This window comes from Mirounga leonina, unplaced genomic scaffold, assembly GCF_011800145.1.
Source record: "Mirounga leonina isolate KUSES-001 unplaced genomic scaffold, KU_Mleo_1.0 Mir_114, whole genome shotgun sequence".
Classification (NCBI taxonomy): Eukaryota; Metazoa; Chordata; class Mammalia; order Carnivora; family Phocidae; genus Mirounga; species Mirounga leonina.
The window spans coordinates 1,281,871-1,297,201 of NW_023270265.1; the positions used below are offsets into that span (position 1 = coordinate 1,281,871).

General features: G+C 39.3%; 1 protein-coding gene and 1 long non-coding RNA gene across 2 annotated transcripts in view; both read left to right on the forward strand.

Moving 5' to 3' along the window:
• LOC118021526 overlaps positions 1-1,564 on the forward strand; it is a 49,548-nt gene extending 47,984 nt beyond the window's left edge. The window contains exon 4 of the long non-coding RNA XR_004682209.1: positions 764-1,564. This is a non-coding gene — a long non-coding RNA (uncharacterized LOC118021526). The remainder of the gene's footprint in view (positions 1-763) is intronic.
• MCU (mitochondrial calcium uniporter) overlaps positions 1-15,331 on the forward strand; it is a 201,192-nt gene that overhangs the window by 55,304 nt on the left and 130,557 nt on the right. The window lies entirely within an intron of this gene.

The window sequence follows — 15,331 nt, forward strand, 5'->3', positions numbered from 1 at the left end:
GTACAGGGCATTGCGTTTTAAAAATATTCTGAATTTTGCTTTGGTTTTCATTTCTTTTTAAAATCTGTTAAGGAGAATATAGTGCTTTTTACTGTAGAGTAACAATGACTGTTCTTGTTACAGATAATTTCGTCACTTTGACGCCTGTGGTACAATGGCAAAGACTTTATAACTAAGTATTATGCCTGCTATTGTTCTTACAAAAATTATTGTGGAAACATATCAAAACATAGTTTATTGTAGGACTGTTCAATAGAAATATAATGCAGCTGTATATGTAATTTAAAACTTTATAGTAGCCACACTAAAAAAGTAAAAAGAAACAGATGAATTTGTATATTTTTCAATTTTTTAAAAAGCTTTATTTATTTATTTATTTGAGAGCGTGCACAAGCAGGGGGAGGGGCAGAGAGAGAGGGAGAAGCAGACTCCCAGCTGAGCAGGGAGCCCAATGTGGGGCTCGATTCCAGGACCCTGGGATCATGACCTGAGCCCAAACTGACTGAGCCACCCAGGTGCCCCTGTATAATATATTTTAATACAAAATATCAAAAAGACGATTTCCCCATGTACTCAATTTAAAAATTATTAATGTTATTTTAAATTCGTTTCTTGTACTAAGTTGTACTAAGTTGTAAAAATCCTACCATGCACGCATCTCAGTTAGGATGAGACACATATCAAGTGGTCAGTAGAGCATGTGACTAGTGACTGTTATAATGCACAGTGTAGGTCTATCACTTTATTCTCTTTCTCCCATCAGATTTATTACCGAGGAATAATAGTAGGAGTATTAACTTTTCTCTGTTCAATGAACTTGCCCGAAGAATGGATGATAAGGAGATAAAAGGAGCCTGGGCAATTCATACCCTGAGAAAGTAAGTTTATTGTTTTAGGTGACTATAAAAGAAAGATATCCCGATCCACATTGTTACAGTCTCAAGAAAGAATTATAATTTGAAATCCGTTCTTTTTTTTGACAGTGATATCACATTAAGGAAGCAGAGATAAACTTTCCATCTGGAGATTCAACATATTAGAATTGCTTAGAATTTGGCAAGCTGCAACCTAAATTGTAATAAAAAGCATTGGCCTTTTCATGCTATTCAGTAGCTTTAAAATGAGAATGGAGGCATGGGTAGAGATTTTAAATGGGTGATTTTTTTTTTTTCTTCAATGTGACTTGATAGAGTTTGTCCTAAGGTATTAGGGTATGGATTAATTAGAGTGTTGGGTTATTTTTATTGCAGTTACACAATTCAAAGAAGAGACTTTCATTAGCTATAATTGACAAAATAAGTAAATATAACACAAACACATTAGGTTAATCAAATTCATTTTTTCTGTGCCTTTTTTTTTTTTTAAACCTAGTATAAGGGCTTCTGTTTGTAAGATCTACTTTTTAGGTCTTGGTGTGATAGGATTTCCTTAAGGAAAATAGGTTAAGGGTGGGGTGTCCATATAATTCATTGTCTAAACCTCAGCACCTCTAGAGTGAGAGAGAGTGCTGTTAATAATTATGTCGGGGGCGCCTGGGTGGCTCAGTTGGGTAAGCTTCCCACTCTTGATCTCAGCTCGGGTCTTGGTCTCAGGATCGTGAGTTCAAGCCCTGATATGAGCTCCACGCTGGGTGTGGAGTCTACTTAAAAAAAAAAAAAATTATGTCAGTACAGCAGGTGTTAAACAGCTGTCCCAGCCAGATTCAGACACGTGGTCACCCAAGTTAAAGGGCAGTGTTGTATCTTTGCTAGCTTCTGTTTTGGCACATCTGACAGGCTGTGGAAATTGCATATGTGGAAGTTATCGTGAAAGTGCTGTCTGTCAGTGACATCTTCATCTCAGGGCTTAGATAACTTTTTATTTAGGGCACACTGAACTTGAGAGGTTGAATGAGAAGGAAAAGGTAAAAAGTTTTAATTTAATAGACTGGCAGTATGTCTCATCCCCTACAAGAAGCTTTTATAGGCATGAAATGTAATAGAAGAATGTTTCCTTTTAAATGTGCAAAATTACTGTCTTCTAATTCTAGATTAACTCCATAAAAACAAGTACAAAAAAAACTGAGCACTAGGGGACCTGGCTGGCTCAGTTGGTGAAGCATGCAACTCTTGATCTTGGGGATGTGAGTTCAAGCCCATGTTAGGTGTAGAGATTACTTAAAAATAAAATCTTTAAAGTAAAACAAAGCAGGGGAGCCTGGGTGGCTCAGTCGGTTGGGCATCTGCCTTCGGTTCAGGTCATGATCTCAGGGTTCTGGGATCAAGTTGCGCATCAGGCTCCCTGCTCAGCGGGGAGGCTGCTCCTCCCTCTGCCTGCCACTCTCCCTGCTTGTGCTCTGTCTCTCTCTGACAAATAATAAATAAAATCTTTTAAAGAAAATAAAATAAAACAAAAACCCCCCAAAATTGAGTACTTTCTTCCTGATAAAATTATTTTGCTAGACATTGATTACATATTTGATTTTTATTGTTCAGTGCTTTTATTTAGATTTTTTGTTAACCATCTTTGAGGGAGATATCATACTATTTATGTGGATAGCCATATAACTGCTTGGTCTGATGGCCTTTTACATTCTATGTAAAAGATATGGGATATGTGATGCCATATATCAAATATAGATGACTTTGAAGGAGAGAGGCTTTTTCCCAGATTTTTCTTTTTTAAAGTTTATATATAATAATACTGACTTTTTTGTGTGTACATTTATGTGAACTTTAACACATGTAGATTTGTGTAACCCCCTTAACAATCAGGATGCAGAACAGTTCCACCACCCCTAAAATTCTCTTGTGCTGTCCAGTGGACTGAAACCCTCCTCTCATCCACACCCCTGGCAACCTTTGATCTGTTCTCTGTTCTTAATCTCTTGCCTTTTGCAGATTATCATATAAATGGAATCCAATCATTTGTAACATTTGGAGATCCACTCATATTATTCCATGTATCAGTAGTTTGTTCCTTCTTATTGCTGAATAGTTTTCCATTGTATGATTATACCACTGTTTGTCTTTCACCAAAATTGTTTTCAGTCACTATTTCTTCAAATGTTTTTTTCTGCACCATAGTCTCTCTTCTCTGGTGACATGGTTGTTATACCTTTTGGTATTGTCCCACGGATTCCTGAGTCTCTGACCTCCTTTGAGAACACTGTTTTTCATCCCTCAGAGTCATTCATTCAGCAGTTTTTGAACACTTGTTTTTAAAAAAATTTTTATTGTTATGTTAATCACCATACATTACATCATTAGTTTTTGATGTAGTGTTCCATGATTCATTGTTTGCGTATAACACCCAGTGCTCCATGCAGAACGTGTCCTCTTTAATACCCATCACCAGGCTAACCCATCCTCCCACCCTCCGCCCCTCTAGAACCCTCAGTTTGTTTTTCAGAGTCCATTGTCTCTCATGGTTCATCTCCCTGTCCGATTTTCCCCCCTTCATTTTTCCCTTCCTGCTATCTTCTTCTTCTTTTTTTTTTCCTTAACATATATTGCATTATTTGTTTCAGAGGTACAGATCTGTGATTCAACAGTCTTGCACAATTCACAGTGCTCACCTTAGCACATACCTTCCCCAGTGTCTATTACCCAGCCACCCCATCCCTCCCCACACACTCCAGCAACCCTCAGTTTGTTTCCTGAGATTAAGAATTCCTCATATCAGTGAGCTCATATGATACATGTCTTTCTCTGATTGACTTATTTCGCTCAGCATAACACCCTCCAGTTCCATCCATGTCATTGCAAATGGCAAGCTCTCATTCCTTTTGATGGCTGCATAATATTCCATTGTATATATACACCACATCTTCTTTATCCATTCATCTGTCAATGGACATCTTGGCTCTTTCCACAGTTTGGCTATTGTGGACATTGCTGCTATAAACATCGGGGTGCACATACCCCTTTGGATCCCTACATTTGTATCTTTGGGGTAAATACCCAGTAGTGCAATTGCTGGATCGTATAGTAGCTCTATTTTCAAGTTTTTGAGGAACCTCCATACTGTTTTCCAGAGTGTTTGCACCAGCTTGCATTCCCACCAACAGTGTAGGAGGTTAACACTTGTTTTTATTGTCTTGTTGATGAGCATTTATTTCCAGGGTGGTGGTTTTTTTTTTTTTCTTCTATAATAAAAATGCAGCTGTGAACATTCTTGTGCGGTTCTCTTTGGGTACATGGCCCAGGCTTTCTCTATTATTTGCCTCTGAGAAGGATTGCTAGGGTATAGGATTTGCATATTTTTCTTCAGAGATGCTGCCCAAAGTGGTCACACCAATTTACTTTTTGAACAACAGTGTATAAGAGTTTACATTGCTTTAAAAAAAAAATTTAAAAAGCGTTTACATTGCTCTATATCCTTTTCAACACTTGGTGTTGTCGGGCTTTTTTTTCTTTTTTCTTTTTTTTTTTAAGATTTTATTTATGAGGTGCTTGGGTGGCTCAGTCAGTTAAGCATCTGTCTTCAGCTCAGGTCATGATCCCAGGGAACTCCCTGCTCTGCAGGGAGTCTGCTTTTCCTTCTCCCTCTGCCCCTCCCCTGCCCCCCGTGTTAGCTCACTTGCTCTCTCTCAAACAAATTTTAAAAAATCTTTAAAAAAATAAAAAGATTTTATTTATCCATTTGAGAGAGAGTGAGAGAGAGAGAGAAAGCAGGAGCAGGGTGGGGGAGCGGTTGAGGGAGAGGGAGGCAGATGCCCCACTAACCAGGGTGCCCAATGCGGGGCTTGATCCCCAGGACCCCAAGATCATGACCTGAGCTGAAGGCAGACACAACCAACTGAGCCACCCAGGTGCTCCAGGCTTTTTATTTTTTATATATGTAATGAATATGAAATGGAATTTTACAGTCTTTTAAATTATTTTTCTGATTACAAGTGAGGCTGAGCATTTAAAAAACATATTAGCGGGGCACCTGGGTGGCTCAGATGGTTAAACGTCTGCCTTCGGCTCAGGTCATGATCCCGGGGTCCTGGGATCGAGTCTCGCATCGGGCTCCTGGCTCAGCGGGGAGTCTGCTTCTGCCTCTCCCTCTACCTCTACCCCTACTCATGCTCCCACTCTGTATCTCTGTGTCTCAAATGAATAAATAAAATCTTAAAAAATAAATAAAAAAAATATATTAGCTACTCATGTTTCTCCTACTATAAGTTGGCTATTATTATCTTTAATCCATTTTTCTATTTAAAATCAGCTCTTAAGACCAGGTTGAAATGTTTTCTATATAATTACACTGTTTTAAATATTTGTCCTTGATGAAACAACTCTTTCAATGGACTCTGATATGAAATCAAGGGTCCCTAGTTTATCTTTTTATTTTTAATTTATTTTTTTAAAAGATTTTATTTATTTATTTGAGAAAGAGAGAATGAGAGAGAGAGAGCTTGAGAGGGGGGATGGTCAGAGGGAGAAGCAGACTCCCAGCTGAGCAGGGAGCCAGCTGCTGGACTTGATCCCAGGACTCTAGGATCATGTCCTGAGCCGAAGGCAGTGGCTTAACCAACTGAGCCACCCAGGCACCCATATCTTTTTTTAGATATTCTATTTCAAAAATCATTGCTCAGAGCTTCTGGGTTGGTGAAATGTGGAGATGGGGGGAGAATGGTATGCCGAGAGAGAGCATAGAAGCTCCATGTCCCTTCCCACATACCTTGCCTGATGTACCTCTTCCATCTGGCTTTTCCTGAGTTTCTGACACTGTCTCCAAGTAGATGGTTATCAGAATTGAGTTGAATTCCTGCATATCCTGCTGGTGTCCAAGGATTGCTTATTGGTGGACTGGGAAAACCCTTCACACACATGTTGGAATTAGGTCCAGGAACCCAAAATAGTTGTTATGTGTTAGGAAAGGGAAATTGGCACAGAAGAATGATCCCAGGTGAGATGTGGAACAGTGATCATCAATGAACCATGAGAGTCGTCCAGCCAGCTCCTCAGAAACCCAAACACAGTTTTCATAAAAAAGAGACTATGTAAGAAAATTCACATGAATAAACTACACCTGGATGAGTTTCAAATGTCAATTTCACTTTAAATGGGTTTAAAATACATTTCATGTCAAATCATGACCACAGGAGCACAGATCTGTCAGATGCAAAAGTCTTTAATAACAACCTCTGTGTCAAAACTTCTGTCTGAACTTAAAAACACATATCTAGTCCAAAAAAGCCATTGCTCATTTTCTGCCTTCTGAAAGTTTGTACACTGTTTTATTTTATGGACTCAATATGTTCTCTGTATAAATTCAGATTGGTGATGCATTTCAGCAGATGAAACATATTTAGTATTTTAAAACCAAATTATTTACTTCATGTGTAGACCTCATGTCTAGATAAGGAGCCGTTTTTAGCTTGTGGTATATCATATCAATGTTGCCATACATTGTTAGCAAAATATTGTCCTGATGACAACATGTTTGTACACTACTAACTTGGGAAATACAGTTGACCTTTGAACAACACAGGTTTGAACTACATGGGTCCACTTATATGTGAACACAGTACTGTAAACACAAGTCTGCTTGAAAGATTCTCTTCCTCTGCCTCTCCCCCCACTCTCTCTCTCTAAAATAAGTAAATCCTTAAAAAAAAGAATACATTATATAATACATATATAAAATAGGTATTAATCAACTGTTATTGGTAAGGCTCTGGTAGACAGTAGGCTATTAGTAGTTAGTTTTTGGGGAGTCAGATGTTACACACAGATATTTGATTGTGCAGGGGTCAGTGCCCATAATGCTTGCATTGTTCAAGGGTCAATTGTACAGTTCTCTCTCTTTTTTTTTTTTTAAGATTTATTTATTTTAGAGAGAGAACACAAGAGGGAGGACGGGCAGAGGGAGAGGGAGAGACAGATTTGCAAGTAGACTCCCTGCCGAGCACGGAGCCTGACAGGGCTCAATCTCATGACCTTAGCCGAAACTAAGAATTGGCCGCTTAACTGACTGAGCCACCCAGGCACCCCAAATTGCACAATTCTTAAACTGCCCTTGTGCTGCTGGCTTCTTCTTAGTTGGCTTTTAAAGCCAGTTGAGGGGGGCGCCTGGGTGGCTCAGTCGTTAAGCGTCTGCCTTCGGCTCAGGTCATGGTCCCAGGGTCCTGGGATCGAGCCCCACATCGGGCTCCCTGTTGGGCGGGAAGTCTGCTTCTCCCTCTCCCACTTCCCCTGCTTGTGTTCCCTCTCTCGCTATGTCTCTCTCTGTCAAATAAATAAATCTTAAAAAAAAAAAAAAAATCCAGTCGAGGTGGTGGTTTTGTTTCTTAATGGCCATGCTTTATATGTGAGGTGTACTCTGGATTAGAGATGTTATAGCTTAGTAATAATGCACATTGAATAAAGAAAATCATTCCTCTGTAAATGAGGTAAGTGCACATTAGCAGTAGTCATTCTGTGTCATACTTGACATTTGGCAGTCATGTTCATCTGCCTGTTCATGATATAGGGAACCCTGTCTTTGACAGATTATTTTGCCAGATGTCCAGGGTTTCCTTCCCAGATGGAGCAGTGTGAGTCACATGAATCTGGTCTTGATCTTAATGGAGGTCAGTTTATATATAGTTTGTAGAGTTGTCAAGTAGAAAACAAAGATTTCATGAAGTTCATCCCTTGCTATGCCTTATGGGACAAACTTTTTACTTCTTGTGCTCTGTTGTGCAGATGTCTCAAATGGGTAGTAAAGAAGCCTGAGAGAGAAAGGACAGGGAAGTCTTTTTATTGTTTTTTTCAGTGCGGAGGTTTGTCCTGCCCCAAGGAAGGTAGTGTATTCTAGGAAAAAGGACAGCGAACTTAGCCTATTTATTGCTCTAGTTCTGGTTTCATTTTTTATTTCATAGGTTTAGATGTTCACCAAGACTTTTCTCATTTATGTTTATTAAATGGAGGTAATACTGCTTCTCCTGTGTACCTGTGAGAGATGTCAGGATAGGCAAATTTGGGGCTCTTCTTTTACTGCACTTGTAGAAGTAGCATGTGACTGCATAAAATACTACTAAAAAAGCCAAAAGAAAGCAGCAAGTATTGGGGCGCCTGGGTGGCTCAGTGGTTAAGCATCTGCCTTCAGCTCAGGTCCCTCTGTCCTCCCCCCCCTTCTCATGATCTCTCGCTCTCTCACTCTATCTCAAATAAATAAATAAATAAAATCTTAAAAAAAAAAAAAGCAGCAAGTATTGCCAAACAGATAATATTATTGAGGAAGCTTATTATCCCCACTGTCAATACTCATGTTTCTAGAAGTTTCCAAATTATGATTACCTTTTGATTGAGCCATTTGTGTATAATACCTCTAGCGGGTGCTATAATAAGATTATGAAGAATTAAAAGATGATATAATTCGTAAGTCTTGCATTTGTAGAATGTTTCTATTCTCAAGTACTTTCATAACTTTTCCTTTATAGTGAATTAAAAAACCTAAGCAGGGATTTTTATACCTATTTGTATCATATACTGTTGGGAGACATAATCATTTCCACATGTATATCACTTTATAATTTAAAAAAAAATCTCTTTCATATATTACCTCAGAGGAGACCTGCAGAGGTTAAATTATGTGTTGAGGACATAACACTATTTAGTGACCAATTCAGATTTGAATCCAGAGCTTCTTGGTGTTCATCCCATCAAGATGTCCGTTTTGTTTTTGTTTTTGTTTTTTTTTAAGATTTTATTTATTTAGAGAGCACAAGCAGGGGGAGCGACAGAGGGAGAGGGAGAAGCAGGCTCCCTGATGAGCAGGAGCCCAACTCGGGGTTCGATCCCAGGACGTTGGGATCATGATCTGAGCTGAAGGCAGATGCTTAACTGACTGAGCCACCCAGGTGCCCCCATCAAGTTGTCTTTATGGAGAGAATAATCTACAGTAAATATGGAATGTGCTTTATGCTTGAGTGCTAAGAAGATACAGGCATTAATAAAGTTGAGAGAACATTCTTCCCTTAGTACTGTATCAATAGTTGTGTAGCTAGCACTCTGGTAGTGGTAATAACTGTGAATAGCAGCAAAACAACAAAACTTATAAGCACATTGGAAGGACAGACCTGAAGCAAGTATATGCAATCTTAGTTCTTCATTCTATTTCAGGTTTTGCCTGCTGCATGGGTCACAGTAAACATCATTCTGTTGCAGAATTGGAGGCCTGTTAAATCCTCTAGTTTGCAGACCTGTGGTGTGTGTTCATTGTAGCTGAATTATAGCTGCTGTAGCTGACTTACACGTTTGGAATTTATGGTAATAGAAACTTTAAATATCCCAAAGGGTGGAGGGAGCCCTTTTCTTAAGAGAGCAAGGTCAAATATCTATTTTGAGTTTAAAATGGAACAACGGGCAATTTCTGAGGGATGCTGTTTCCAAGTTCAGAGAAACTCTAGTTATGCCACTGTGTAAATCTGGCGGTTTATATGTGTCATGTGGATATAAATTTCTTTTCTGTTGAGAGGCTCTAATTTTAAGCAAGAAGGTTTAGTATCTCTGATGTGATTTTCTTTTCATTTTTAAAATATTTTATTTATTTTGAGAGACAGAGAGAGATTGTGTGTGCACAAGCAGGGGGGAGGGGCAGAGGGAGTGGGAAAGAGAATCTCAAGCAGACTCCCTGCTGAATGCTGAACCCAACTTGGGGCTCTGTCTCACCACTCTGAGTCATTACCTGAGTAGAAATCAAGAGTCAGACACTTAACTGACTGAGCCACCTAGGTGCCCCTCTTTTCTTATTTTTAAAATTAGTTCAAATCTGATAGATTGTAGAATTTTTTTTTTTTTTTGACTGGATACGACTTAGTCTTAGGCCCCTTAGATTTGTATTGTTTACAGATCTCTCTAATGAGATAATTTTCACAATTTAAAATGATCTATGAACATGATTATCCTCCCTAAAATAAGAAATACCCAAAACATGAATATATGATATGAAAAATTTAAATGAGGTGTCAATACTAACAGCAACAATACCATTTAACGTTTGTTGAGCACTTACTAAGTACTGGGTACCAAGAACTTCTTGTATTTGCTAATTCTTTATAAATAAACATGTCATAGTTTATAAAATGCCTTATCATTACAATTCAACATTCATGGAAATGTGAAGTAGATGGTGTTCATTTTAACGGATGAGGGATCTGAGGCTCAGGTTGTGATACTACACGTGGTTATGATTTATTGGTTATAATTTATTGAGCATCTATTCAGTGCCTGGCACTGTACTAAATACTTTACTTGCATCGTTTTATGTAATCCTCAAAACCACACTATGAAGCAAGTACTATTTTCACACATTTTTTCCAAATGAAGAAACTGAGGTTTAGAGTGATGAAGTAACTTGCTCAAGATTACATAGTTAGTAATAGAGTAGGCGGAGTCACTTCTAGCTTATGAGAAGCCTTTGTTTGAAATAGAAAAAGGTGCCCCCTGTGGTGAACCAATCAAATAACTGAAACTTCTGGGCTGCCACACTACCCTAGGTAGTAGCCTGGGGGCTTGCGTTCCGCGTCACTTCTTCCAGCACGGGTAGCCCCCATTCCAGGGTGGATGGCTTGGTGAGCTGAACGGAGGCAGAATTTCAGCCCCATTTTGCTTTCTTGGCCAGGTGCCCTTGTACTGTATATAAACTTTGCCACTCTACACAATGATCTTAAACTAGGATTTCAATCCAGGCGTGTCTGACCCCAGAGCCTGTATTGTGTTTAATAGCACACTGCCAGCTAAGGGCAAAGTTGAGACTTCGACTCACGTTTTTCTGACCATAAACACTTTGCTCTTTTTGTTATGTACCATTTGACTTACAAATGGCACTGGGGTCCCATATTGTGCTATGCCCATTGCCTAATTCCATGGGCATTGTTTGCTGGTGATGGTAAAGATTTCTAAGGCCTTGGGGCGCCTGGGTGGCTCAGTCGTTGGGCATCTGCCTTCGGCCCGGATCATGATCCCGGAGTCCTGGGATCGAGCCCCGCGTCGGGCTCCTGGCTCCGCAGGGAGCCTGCTTCTCCCTCTCCCATTCCCCCTGCTTGTGTTCCCTCTCTCACTGTGTCTCTCTCTGTCAAATAAATAGATAAAATCTTTAAAAAAAAAAAAAAGATTTCTAAGGCCTTAAAAGGGGAGAGCTAAAGAATTATAACCTCACATGTGTCATAACTAAATGTGTTTTTCTTTAAAAGTAGCTCAAGACTTGTATTGAATTCCTGGTTTCCCCACCCAGTTCCCTGTATCACCTTGACCAGATTAGGGACAGAATATAGTATAATAATTAAGAGCATGGACTGTGGAATCAGACTACCTGGGATTAAATTCTAGCTGTTACTTACTAGTAATGTGAACTTGGGCAACTTTCTTACTGTCTTTTTTTTTTTTTAAAGATTTTATTTATTTATTCGAGAGAGGCAGAGGGAGAAGCAGGCTCCCAAGGAGCAGGGAGCCCGATGTGGGACTTGATCCCAGGACCCTGGGATCATGACCTGAGCCAAAGGCAGACGCTTAACCATCTGAGCCACCCAGGTGCCCTTTCTTACTGTCTTTAAGCCTGGTCTGTAATAGTGGAAGTGGAGTGGAAAATAATAGTTCCTATCCCTAGGAGTTGTGGGAATTACTAGATGAGCTAAGTATATAAAGCACTTAGAAAAGTGCCTGGCGGGCGCCTGGGTGGCTCAGTTGGTTAAGCGACTGCCTTCGGCTCAGGTCATGATCCTGGAGTCCTGGAATCGAGTCCCGCATCGGGCTCCCTGCTCGGCGGGGCGTCTGCTTCTCCCTCTGACCCTCCCCCCTCTCATGCTGTCTCTATCTCATTCTCTCTCTCAAATAAATAAATAAAATCTTTAAAAAAAAAAAAAAAAGAAAAGAAAAGTGCCTGGCACATAAATATAGTAACTGCTATTTATTTTGTTTATTTATTTATTATTTTTTTGTTTTTTTTATTATTTTTTATTTATTTATTTGACAGACTGCACAAGCAGGAGGAGCAGAAGAGGGAGAAGCAGACTCCCCGCTGAGCAGGGAGCCCAACACGGGGCTTGATCCCAGGACCCTGGGATCATGACCTGAGCCGAAGGCAGACGCTTAACCGACTGAGCCATCCAGGCGCCCCTAGTAACTGCTATTTAATTAATTGCTAGCTGGTGTTGTTATTAATATTATATCATTATGATTTGGGGCCTATAAGTCAAAGCAATTTGATTTACTGAAACATAAACGATGATCTAAAATATTGTTTCTTGGGACTTTTTCTTGCCGGATGGAAGTTTTCAAAGATTGTGTCAAAGTATCACTTTAGGGATACTAGCCCAATTGAACCCAGTTCCTGAAAGAGGTGTGCATGAGCCATCTAGTACTCTCCATTTTTTTCCTAAAATAATGTTTGTACTGTACTGTGGTATCAATCTTTATTTGTACTGTTAGCATTTAAGAATTGCATTTTCAGGGGCGCCTGGGTGGCTCAGTCGTTAAGTGTCTGCCTTCGGCTCAGGTCATGATTCCAGGTCCTGGGATCGAGCCCCGCATCGGGCTCCCTGCTCAGTGGGAAGCCTGCTTCTCCCTCTCCCACTCCCCCTGCTTGTGTTCCTGCTCTCGCTAACTCTCTCTCTCTAATAAATAAATAAAATCTTAAAAGAAAAAAAAAAAGGAATTGCATTTTCAGTAGATTGCTCTAAGTTATAGCCACTAACAATTACTCATACATAAAAAATTTCTTTTGGATTGTTAGCCAGTTTGGGGAGCCTGTGAAGAAATTGCATAATTCACTGGATGAATGAGAGTCCTGATTCTTGGAGGTTATATAATAGCATTATCATTGCTTGCTGTATTCATTGTCTGTACCTGTGTTGACTTTTAATACTTTAATACTTTTTGCTGTTTTTAATACTTTTGCTGTATTCAGAGAACATCTCAATCTGAGAGACTCCCTGGTTGACATTACTTTGTCATAGCTAGCATGTTACCTGAGTAGCTTTTGCTACTGCCATTTCATTCATTGACCTTCCGTGTCCACTTTTTATCCCCTCTGCACTCCGCATCCTGATTTCAGTGTGTGCCCTAAGAAGTCAGAGTTAGGATCTCACAGTCCATGAATTCAAGATTAAGATTTTTACTTGAGGAGGCATATTAAAGCATATAAGTATATGAAAAAGCCAATTAACATTTCGAAAAACAGTAAAGGATAAAATTGCCAAGTAAGTGTTTTTTTTTTTCAGTCAGAGTCTCACTAGGAAAATAGAAACTCTCAGGTATTTACAACAGAAGGAATTTGATGCAGGAAAACTGTAACACAGGCAGTGAAGGGGCTGAGAGCCAAATAAGATGGTGGGTGACGTAATCTAGAGATTGACAACAGGAAGTCACCACCACCCCTTCCAACTGAAGAAACACAGGAAGGTACTACATTTTTGTGTAGTGAGTGCAAACATTGTTTCAGGGGAAAGAAAAAAATAGAATATTTAATTTGGTTAGGTAAGGACAAGTACAATGTGATCCATCTCTCTCTTTCTTCCTCCCCTCCAAAAAGCACAGAAAAGCCCGTAAAAATTGCTATTTTTGAATAGGAAGTTTCTCACTTTTTCTAGGAAGTGCCAGCCTGCACGTCAGTGCTAAAGGATAAAAATTGGGATAATATCACCTAGTTCTACATTTTTTTTTAATCTCTAAAAAGAGGAAAAGAATTTAGTGCCTAGCCAAAGTTGGTCTGAGGAGTAATACCTACCAAATATAAGCCAGTGTTTTTCCCCCACTGAAGAATTCTGTCCCCCCACCCCCACCCCGTGAGAATGTTCTTCGAAACAACCCTCTATACTGTATGATGTCTTCAGATACAGTTGTATAGTAGTATTTGGCACCCAAAGAAATGATGTATAAAATCTCTGCCATCCAGAGAAAGTGAAATATAATTATTAAAGTAATCTATTTCTCTTTTCTGAAAGCATGAATAGACAACTTTCAGTTACTGGAAATAATTATCTAACCACAGCTTGTCTGTGGGTGGATGAGCCTCATTGATGAGTGTTGGTCAAGAAATAAGCCAATGACTTTGCTGAATGTGTCAGTTTCTTGGCTTTCCCTAAAAGCAGAAATCACAAAACTGTAGAGCTAATTAATTAAACCCTGGTTTTCATGGCTCTACTTAACCTATTTCCCTGGCTTTGAGAACTTCAGTGATTTTAAAAAGTTTCCCCTTTCTTTAATATTATTTAAATTTTCTATTGAAAACAGAATTTTAAGGCAGATTTAAGAAGTAATGTGAGAGAAGACAATGATAATACATTTAGAAATAGAAGTTTCAGAAATGCAGTATTATTTAATGGAATGAGCTTCAAAGTTAAAAGGTTCAAATTCTATTTGTAACTCTGCCTCTATTCAGTTGTGTCATTAAGGTTATGTTGCTTAACTTCTCCATGTCTGTTCCTCCCGTCGCAGTGTAGGATTGTAGTATTTTTATTCATCTTAGAGACTTGCCTTGAGATTTGACTGAAATTTATAAACTTTGCTTTAAAATAAACTCTCAGTACAAAAATAAAGTAACACAATTTGTGATGGACTGAATGTTTGAGTGCTCCCAAAATTCATATGTTGAAGTGCTAACCTCCAATGTGACTGTATTTGGAGATGGGTCCTGTGGGGAGATGATAAAGATTATGTGAGGTTGTAAGGGTGGACCCCTAATCCAGCAGGGCTGGTTCCCTTATAAGAAGTAGAAGAAACACTAGAACTCAGAGTGAGTAGGTGGCTGTGTATAAGCCAGAAAGAGAGCTTTCACAAGAAACCAATTCTGTCAGACCATTGTCTCAGACTTGTGGCCTCCAGAACGGTGAGAAAATAAATTTCTTTTGTTTAAGCCACATAGTCTATGGTATTTTGCTATGGCAGCCCAAGTAGACTAAGACACTTTTGATACTCCATTATCTTTAAATCCTACAAAATTTTAAAATCTTTTTCAAGAAATGGCTTCTTTGAAAAACCTGGTTATAATACTTACAAGTCACACTGTAATAGAAAGGAGTACTTAGTGAGTAGTTACTTAGCGCCAGGCATTATTTTATTTTTATTTTATTTTATTTTATTTTCTTAAAGATTTTATTTATTTATTTGAGAGAGAGAATGAGAGAGAGATAGAGAGAGAGCACATGAGAGGGGGGAGGGTCAGAGGGAGAAGCAGACTCCCTGCTGAGCAGGGAGCCCGATGCGGGACTCGATCCAGGGACTCCAGGATCATGACCTGAGCCGAAGGCAGTCGCTTAACCAACTGAGCCACCCAGGCGCCCGCGCCAGGCATTATTTTAGATGCATTTTAAAAAAGTATTTAAACATTTAGGGGCGCCCGGGTGGCTCAGTTGGTTAAGCGACTGCCTTCGGCTCAG